The sequence below is a fragment of the Xenopus laevis genome, chromosome 5L (genome assembly GCF_017654675.1).
Source record: "Xenopus laevis strain J_2021 chromosome 5L, Xenopus_laevis_v10.1, whole genome shotgun sequence".
NCBI classification, from domain to species: domain Eukaryota; kingdom Metazoa; phylum Chordata; class Amphibia; order Anura; family Pipidae; genus Xenopus; species Xenopus laevis.
This window is the reverse complement of record NC_054379.1, coordinates 168,957,925-168,967,940: the sequence shown is the minus strand read 5'-3', so window position 1 is coordinate 168,967,940 and position 10,016 is coordinate 168,957,925. Positions and strand designations below refer to the sequence as shown.

The window sequence follows — 10,016 nt, the reverse complement described above, 5'->3', positions numbered from 1 at the left end:
AAAAAGTCCTCGCTGGACAATAAAATAAATGATCCCAGTGGAACGTCATGCAGGAATATAAAAGCCCTGGTTTTAACACTGCAGCTCGTTCATTCATGGGCAGTATATGCAGCAGCCGCAGGGTTGAACTATAACTGTGTATAATATGTAAATCACTTTTCCTGAAGAGAAGCTGAACATGAAGCTTGGTGCCCCGTAAACTCTTTACCAGTGGCAACTAGATATTACCGGGCTCCACAGTAAAAGAATTCCAAGCCCCAAAATGTCTAGAGATTTATCAGTTTCACCAATATTGATTGAAATTGTATATGAATTGGGGCCCCAATATCTCCAGGGGCCCCCAGAAGCCACAGGGTCTAATTCCTGTAGTTTCAGCCCTGCTCTTTCCACCTATATTTTCCCTCACACAATCATATAATTCACCATTACTCTGCTTTGTCTGTAGGTTTCAGGCTCTCACTAAAGAAAATAAAATGTCCTGCAGTTTCTAGGCCTCCCCGCAGCCACAAACACACTCGGGTTGGGGAGACAAAAGAGCGGGATCACTAGGACTGAAGCAACCCGAGCCCAGTTAACACCGCGCCGCTGTGAGAAATCATTTCCCCTGATAAATCACCTCACAACACCGAGAATTTTAGTTCCCCGACCTTTAAACTATCAGGTAACCGCTGCACACGGTATATTTTATCTCCCTAACTCTTCCTCTCATAAGAAAGTTAGTCTTCCCCCCTCCCCCAGTCACAATTCTCAGGAGCTCAGCACACACCACCCTCCCCAACTCGTGTCCCACACAAAATGAACGCTTCGGTTATCGTTCCACCCCTTAACTATCACGCGGGACATCTCCACCAATCACGCGCAGGCTAATTACAGCGCCGCAGGGAAAGCCTGTTGGCTGCTTTAGGCACATGTTAACACAGGACCAATCACAATTATGAAAATCACATGGCCGGCGAATGACCAATGGTTGGATTCCTAGGTACAAAGCGGGTTTTCTCGACGTTATTGGAGTTTATCCAACCCGGGATTGGTCTGTGCAGGTCACCTGATGGGGACAGGGAAAGGAAACAGGATGTGCTGGAGCCTCTCAGTGTACATTGTATTGTGAATCAATAACAAACTCTTCATACACTCCCATGTTATTAGTAAATTATTAAACCATATCCTACAGGGTCTTACTCACTTGATTTGATGCAGACTGTGCTGATAGAGCAGCAATGCACAATGATTCCAAAGTGTTTCAAAATTAATCAGTTTATGTGTAAATAGAGTTAAAAGTGAGTTACTGTTACTAACCTTCATTTAATCAACACTAATCTGGCCCCATGAATCCCCTGTGTTCCCTGTGCTGCAACTCACATCCCATCCATGTCCTGCACTAACTGCAGCAAACTGGACAAATACCCAGCGCTGCCAGTAGAATGGGAACATGGCGACTCTGCAACGCTTCAACTACATCACAACTACATCACTTACATCACAACTACATCACTTACATCACAACTACATCACTTACATCACAACTACATCACTTACATCACAACTACATCACTTACATCACAACTACATCACTTACATCACAACTACATCACTTACATCACTTACATCACAACTACATCACTTACATCACTTACATCACAACTACATCACTTACATCACAACTACATCAGTTACATCACAACTACATCAGTTACATCACAACTACATCACTTACATCACAACTACATCACTTACATCACAACTACATCACTTACATCACAACTACATCACTTACATCACAACTACATCACAACTACATCACTTACATCACTTACATCACAACTACATCACTTACATCACAACTACATCACTTACATCACAACTACATCACTTACATCACAACTACATCACTTACATCACAACTACATCACTTACATCACAACTACATCACTTACATCACTTACATCACAACTACATCACTTACATCACAACTACATCAGTTACATCACAACTACATCACTTACATCACAACTACATCAGTTACATCACTTACATCACAACTACATCACTTACATCACTTACATCACAACTACATCACTTACATCACTTACATCACAACTACATCACTTACATCACAACTACATCACTTACATCACAACTACATCACAACTACATCACTTACATCACTTACATCACAACTACATCACTTACATCACAACTACATCAGTTACATCACAACTACATCACTTACATCACAACTACATCAGTTACATCACAACTACATCACTTACATCACAGCTACATCAGTTACATCACAGTTACATCAGTTACATCACAGTTACATCATAACTGTATTATTACAACTCTTTTATTATCAAAAGTGAGAGACAAGCTCAATGTGCTGCCTCTAGTAACTGCAACTTTTCAGAGAAGAAAAAGACAGATTGTCAGCTCTTCTCATATTTCACTGTTACTCATATCACAGCATAGACACCGCTTGTGTTGTAACTCTCAGCTCTGCATGTGCCCCTCACCCACACAATTCTAATGTTTATTATAATAAAGATTAATGAGGAGCCCCAATTACTTACTGTCCTGTTGCACCTCAATGCGTCTAAAGGCTCAGTAATTCACTTTGTATTTTGTCCTTGTGACATAGTGCTGCCCATTATTACTATTATTGTCTAAAATTATTTTCTATGTTTTACTTGTTTGGCACTGCTAAATATCTATCATTCTTCCCTGTGATACTTACTGTCTGAATCCCTATCACCTTTACACACTGTCACCATCTCTTCCTACTGTATTATATACTCACCCACTATATACAGTACCTGTTATCCCACAGTCACACTCCCTTCCCAGAGACTATTAGCCACTGTCACTATAGACACCATCTCTCCCTACTATACCTGCTATCCCACAGTCACACTCCCTTCCCAGAGACTATTATCCACTGTTACTATAGGCACCATCTCTCCCTACTATACCTGCTATCCCACAGTCACACTCCCTTCCCAGAGACTATTATCCACTGTTACTATAGACACCATCTCTCCCTACTATACCTGCTATCCCACAGTCACACTCCCTTCCCAGAGACTATTATCCACTGTTACTATAGGCACCATCTCTCCCTACTATACCTGCTATCCCACAGTCACACTCCCTTCCCAGAGACTATTATCCCACTGTTGCTATAGACACCATCTCTCCCTACTATACCTGCTATCCCACAGTCACACTCCCTTCCCAGAGACTATTATCCACTGTTACTATAGGCACCATCTCTCCCTACTATACCTGCTATCCCACAGTCACACTCCCTTCCCAGAGACTATTATCCCACTGTTACTATAGGCACCATCTCTCCCTACTATACCTGCTATCCCACAGTCACACTCCCTTCCCAGAGCCTATTATCCACTGTTACTATAGGCACCATCTCTCCCTACTATACCTGCTATCCCACAGTCACACTCCCTTCCCAGAGCCTATTATCCACTGTTACTATAGGCACCATCTCTCCTTACTATACCTGCTATCCCACAGTCACACTCCCTTCCCAGAGACTATTATCCCACTGTTACTATAGGCACCATCTCTCCCTACTATACCTGCTATCCCACAGTCACACTCCCTTCCCAGAGACTATTATCCCACTGTTACTATAGACACCATCTCTCCCTACTATACCTGCTATCCCACAGTCACACTCCCTTCCCAGAGACTATTATCCCACTGTTACTATAGACACCATCTCTCCCTACTATACCTGCTATCCCACAGTCACACTCCCTTCCCAGAGACTATTATCCCACTGTTACTATAGACACCATCTCTCCCTACTATACCTGCTATCCCACAGTCACACTCCCTTCCCAGAGACTATTATCCCACTGTTACTATAGACACCATCTCTCCCTACTATACCTGCTATCCCACAGTCACACTCCCTTCCCAGAGACTATTATCCCACTGTTACTATAGACACCATCTCTCCCTACTATACCTGCTATCCCACAGTCACACTCCCTTCCCAGAGACTATTATCCCACTGTTACTATAGACACCATCTCTCCCTACTATACCTGCTATCCCACAGTCACACTCCCTTCCCAGAGACTATTATCCACTGTTACTATAGACACCCTCTCTCCCTACTATACCTGCTATCCCACAGCCACACTCCCTTCCAAAATACTTTTATTCCCACAGCTACTATAGACATCAGCTTCCATTCTTCTCTCTTCTACAGACGAAGCAACCACAAAAGAATTACTGCTGTGTTATTTCTTCCTTACTACATCCACTACTCCTCAGAGCTTCATTATGTGTGTGCCTGAGGCAATTAGCCCTTGAAGGCAATACAACTAATACAGTAAACAAGTGTAGCCGGTGCAGTTGTAGTTGTTAACACAAGGGGGCATCCATTCCCCAGCACAGCTGAAAACCCAAATTGAATCTGGAAGAAGAAGAACCCACCAGTTTCTATGGACATGTGTGTGTGATGGGGCAGCACGTTTTGAGGATTCATCAATACATTTTTTTTGTAACCAAAAGGGGTGGGTGCATTGTGTGGACTGTCAAATAAGAAATAAAGCTCTTTTTTTCCAAAACAAAGTGGCTCCAAAACTGTTGCAAACAACTTCCCCAAAGTACTGTTAGGAGATTGTACTGAGGGCAAGGAGCAGTGTAAGAATAAAGTCCTGTCCCAAGTATCCTGGGACAACACTCATTACTGGATGGGAATGTGGAGAAAGAACCTGCAGTGTAAGGGACACAACTCCAGGTAAATCTCTACCTTGTCTACAGCCCTGTGCTGCAAAGAGCTGGGGGAGAACATCCCAGGGGGCAGAGGTGCCTTCAGCTACAGGTGAGTGACCCAAATACACAGGTGCCTTACACTGGATCCTTATTCCCCAGCTGGGCAACCTTTATTATGAGGAATCCTATAAAATAAAATGTGCATGCTTATACAAAACTACGACTCCCGGCATTCCTATGCCGGAAAACTAATGAAACAAGTGTATTGTTTGAGTGGGCTTTACTTTCCCTTTTAACTTTATTTCTTTCTAAGATTGCTGTTTTGTTGCTTTGGCTCCAGTGATTAGCAATCATATTTTGATGTTTCTGGGGCATGTATTTGTTTTGTTTAATTATATTTCTGCATATTTTCAGACAACTATTTGCTTAATAACTTATGACAGTGTTAGACATATTCCCTTTCCTCCTGCTCTGCCAGATTCACAAAGTGCAGACAGGTAAAATGAATGAGGAATCAGAAGGGCATCTGGGCATCAACCTGTAGATTCACTTGTAGTCTGTGGTTTAATCTCAGCAAATTTGCAGCAGGTTTTTATGTTTTACTTTTTATGCATTTGGAATCATTTGTCATTTTTTTTGTCTTCAGAGTGAAACCTACATCTGGTTGTTGGTACCAGTGGTAGTGGCAGCCAGAAAGAGACTTGATTATATAATAAGGTGTCTTACAAGCTTCACTTAGGGCAGAGATTCCCAAACTGTAGGGCTGGGTTTGTTTTTCCCCAACCTGATGGCAAGTTAGGTGGTACAAATGTGTGTTGTTCATATTGTTAGGGCTATAGTTGAGTTGCTCTACCTTCATGTATCATGGGATTTGTTATGAGCTATGTGGTAATAATAAAATATTGGACCATAAAGGGGCAGACATGGAAATTCTTATTTACTCATTCCTGGTGCAGTAAGCCAGATGGGAAGTATTTGTAGCATGTGACTGTAGAGAGTAGCATCAATGTTTTAGCACCTAGGGTACCATGTATCTACTCCTAACGTAGAACTTCCATGTATTGCCTCTGCCCCTGTGTACTCTTAACCACAGTTATAGTTAAAACCATTTTCCTATAGTACACCCTCTCTTCCCCCCCTACCATCACCACATGTGTCTGCCATTTTGAAAAAAATGGAGTTTGACTCCACTTATTTTTGGACCACGGTGTTAATGACGTTAGCTAATCCAGATCACAAAAAAATCAAACATGAAATTTTATTGGTAATTCCTTATGTGAAATGAGATTATGACGGGGGTACAACAGTAGCCCAACTGAATTATTGTGGTGTAAAGTTTGATTGTATGGGGATATGGTAAAGGATGCATCTATTGAGTGTTTATCTCCTTGCTTAATGACCAATTAATGCTATAAATATAGAGCATAAGATGTTAATTGAACTTCTTGAAGATTGGATGATTGCTTGGTAAAGGGAAATTGAGAGCGTAGAGTAACCCATGTAATACATACAGGTTCAGGTATTTCCTTTAGAAATGTAAAGTTCTAGTATGGCCTCATATAAGTCTATTGAAGAGTAAGGCTGAATGGAGGACAATAAATGCAATTTAGTAAGTAGTATGGATTGCTGACCTTTGTGAGTCATTGTAGCAGCACACACTACAACTGAGCAGACTGTGTAATAGTTGGCATGTTATCCATTACTCAAGGTACCCCAAGATTCATAAAGATAGAGGTAACGTGTAAACTTTTCCAAGTGTTGGGCTGAGAGAACCCTCAGTGAGAAGCTGCTACTATGTACTGAGATATTAGTCGCTGAACATAATAAATGCATCTCCTCCAAATGCTCATCTTGGTGGAAGGGGTGTAGTATGAAACCCATGTATATTAAGTGAGTGGCCAAACACCGTAGCCAATACTTTAGGGTGCAATAGGATTATAGTTGTACAGAAGAATAATGCCCCCGTGCTGTTCATTACTGTGACAGGCACATCCATATTATCCACAAATACTTCCCCAACATGTTGATAGCGTGTGCACATAAGGCCAGAACTCATGATGATATCACCTAGAAATTCCAAAATCCACATTGTGGGTACGGTTCCAATTCACCCTCCCTCTCAGGACAGAACAATTTATTTCTAATAAACTGCAGCCTAACAATTATTCAGGTAGTCCTCACATGACGCTACAATAATAAACCCAAGTGGAGCCCTTTGGATGACTGATCTTGTACTGCCATAAGGAATTCCTTAAAGGAGAACTAAACCCTAAAAATTAATGTAGATAAAATACCATATTTCACATACTGAACTTATGCTTGTCAATAGCAGCAATGATACAGGACTTTAGACTTGTCACAGGGGGTCACCACTCACATCTTCAGTGGGCTCTGATTGGCTGTTGAGAAGCTAAGCTTAGGGCTCGTCACTAATTATCCAGCAGAAAATGAGCTTCCCTGGCTGTAATATAAGCTGATGCTACAGGTTTGCTGATTATTACATTCTGATGCTAATTGCACTGGTTTCTGTGCTGCCATGTAGTAATTATGTGTATTAATTACTAATCAGCCTTATATTGTGACATTTCTATTCTATGTGTACTGTATATTGTGAGTGGCTCCCTAAGCTCAGTAAGTGACAGCAGCACAGAGCATGTGAATCAGTGAATCAGCAGAAAAGAAGATGGGGAGCTACTGGGGCATCTTTGGAGACACAGATCTTTACTGCTAATGGGCTGTGGTTGCCTTGGGCTGGTACAGAAGCACAAAACATCATGTACAACAATTCTACCTACTTCTTTAGTTAGGCTTTAGTTCTCCTTGCACCATTAGGTGGCTCTTGTCTTACATCTGTAAAATCCACCTCATTGCTCAGATGCCTTTATATGTGGTGCACCAGTAGTTTATCCTCGTTTAAAATGTGCTCTTGTACATCCTAAATCATGGATACTCCTTGTTGCTTTATCATATAATACTGTTGCTATTAATGGTCCCGGGTCTGGCAATCTTGTTGAGTGAGAAGGTGCAGAAGGTCATCATAGCAGTACCTTGGGCAGCAGACTCATCTATGGCACAGGCTTGTCCTAGTCTTCCACCAAATCATGCAGCTACTGCACATGATACCAACCAATGTGGGAAAATTCCATCACCAAGCAAGATGGCTAAAATTGCTGAAATTGTTAGCAATGCCATGGAAATAAATTTTCAATCAGTTAAGAACTACTGCTCTTGAGGGTTCATTGATGATGGTGCATTGTAGGTACTGATGTATTAGTTATGTTTTTCAACCATATACTTGTTATAAGCATATAAAATATAGCCCTTAGATGTGCTAATAATTTGTATACTGTGTAGCAATTGCATGTTATGTAAATACTCAGTTTAAGGGAAATATTCAACTTAAATGTATCATTTGTAGAAATGTGTAGCTCTACTAAATGTATTTGTCCCGGTATTTTTTGAATTAAAAATGTTCCATAATACCAATGTAGACTGAGTAATTATCCACAAGCTTTTTTAACACCTATTCTAAAGCAGGCCTTACACAGACCAGTATTAGCTGCTGGTTTAGCCCCTCCAGACCAGTAGACAATTGGCTTCTGCATATATGAGAAAACTGATGGCCTTTCCAACTAAATTCAGCCATATGTCGGTCTCTCATAAGTTCCTACTATGTGTAAATCATTGGTTTTATCTAGCCCACCATATTGGAGGCCAAATTGGGACCTAACCAAACAAGCGACTCTTCTGCTGTAAGACCAGCATAAGTCCATAAGGTGTAGATCTGTGACCGTGTATGGCCGCACACCTTTCTGAAGGCAGGAGCAATAGCTGGGAGGTGGGTAGCATGTAGGCCATGATATTTGCCATGAATATTTATTAGCTGTCCAAACTCCTCTGCACAACTAATATGAATGTAACATTTTTTAATAAGCAGGGGGAGGGCATGATATTTTTGCCCTCAAACGAGAACTTGAAGTTCAAAAACCACTTGCTCAAGAGTAAAGTTTCCAAGCCAGTTGGATTCCAGTATTATATGTTTGCATAGGGATCAGATTTTCCTCATCATTCTGAGCATAGCTTGTGTTTTCCCCAAGACAAGGGGATTTATGTTATACCAGATCTGGGGATGTAACTAAGGCTCAAGTGCTCCATGATGTCCATGAAGTGGCCTCTTAACTAAAAGTTACGGTCACTTAGCTCAGCGTTTCATATCGGTGACACCAGAAGTATCCCATAGTTCTATTGCTTATGTATTTGGAGTTGTGCCCTTGACTGTGTAGCTGCTTGATATGTAGGAAGCAGAGGAAATGAGCCCCATACATTGGAAAGATTTACTAAAATAATTGTATGAAATATACACTTGAGAGCATGACTGCTTTCATCATTGCGTTCTTAAGCATCCCTTTCCATCTATTTTGGGGCAGAGGTACCTTTCCACTGGCATATTTATTGATGTTTTGACTGTTGAGGCTGCCCAGCCTGAACGAGGTGGAAAATGGAATTTTAAGCTCCCTCCACCACCCCAAAAAAAGTCTTTAACATATATTAAAATGTAAATCCATTTTTTACAGTTCTAGACAATAAAATGATTTGAGGGTAAAAAAATATAGCGTATTAATAAACTAAATTTTCAGTGTTGATAAATGCAAGGTTATGCACTTTGGCAAAATTAATATAAATGCAAGTTATACACTAAATGGCAGTGTGTTGGGAGTTTCCTTAAATGAGAAGGATCTTGGGGTCTTTGTAGATAACAAGTTGTCTAATTCTGGGCAGTGTCATTCTGTGGCTACTAAAGCAAATAAAGTTCTTGTATAAAAAAGGGCATTAACTCAAGGGATGAAAACATAATTGTGTCTCTTTATAGGTCCCTGGTGAGGCCTCATCTGGAGTATGGGGGCAGTTTTGGACTCCAGTCCTTAAGAGGGATATAAATGAGCTGGAGAGAGTGCAGAGACTAAGTGCAACTAAACTGGTTAGAGGGAGGGAAGAGTTAAATTATGAGGGGAGACTGACAAGTTTGGGGTTGTTTTCTCTGGAAAAAAGGTGCTTGTGAGGGGACATGGTTAGACTTTACAAGTACATTAGAGGACATTATAGACAAATAGCAGGGGACCTTTTTACCCATAAAGAGAATCACGTACCAGAGGCCTCCCCTTCAGACTAGAAGAAAAGAAGTTTCATTTAAAGGAACAGAGTAGGGGGTTCATCACAGTGAGGACAGTGAGGTTGGGGAATGCACTGCCGGGTGATGATTCAGTTAATGA

At 41.1% G+C, this 10,016-nt stretch overlaps 1 protein-coding gene across 2 annotated transcripts in view; it reads left to right on the top strand.

Moving 5' to 3' along the window:
• Positions 1–4,468: 4,468 nt before the first annotated feature.
• Positions 4,469–10,016, top strand: part of LOC108716290 (scavenger receptor class A member 5) — a 124,722-nt gene continuing 119,174 nt past the window's right edge. The window contains exon 1 of one of the 2 annotated variants that reach the window (XM_041563654.1): positions 4,469–4,771. The gene's annotated coding sequence lies outside the window, so the exon portion shown is untranslated. Of the gene's footprint in view, positions 4,856–10,016 lie in introns of both variants that reach the window. The other variant, XM_041563653.1, reaches the window with a different exon arrangement.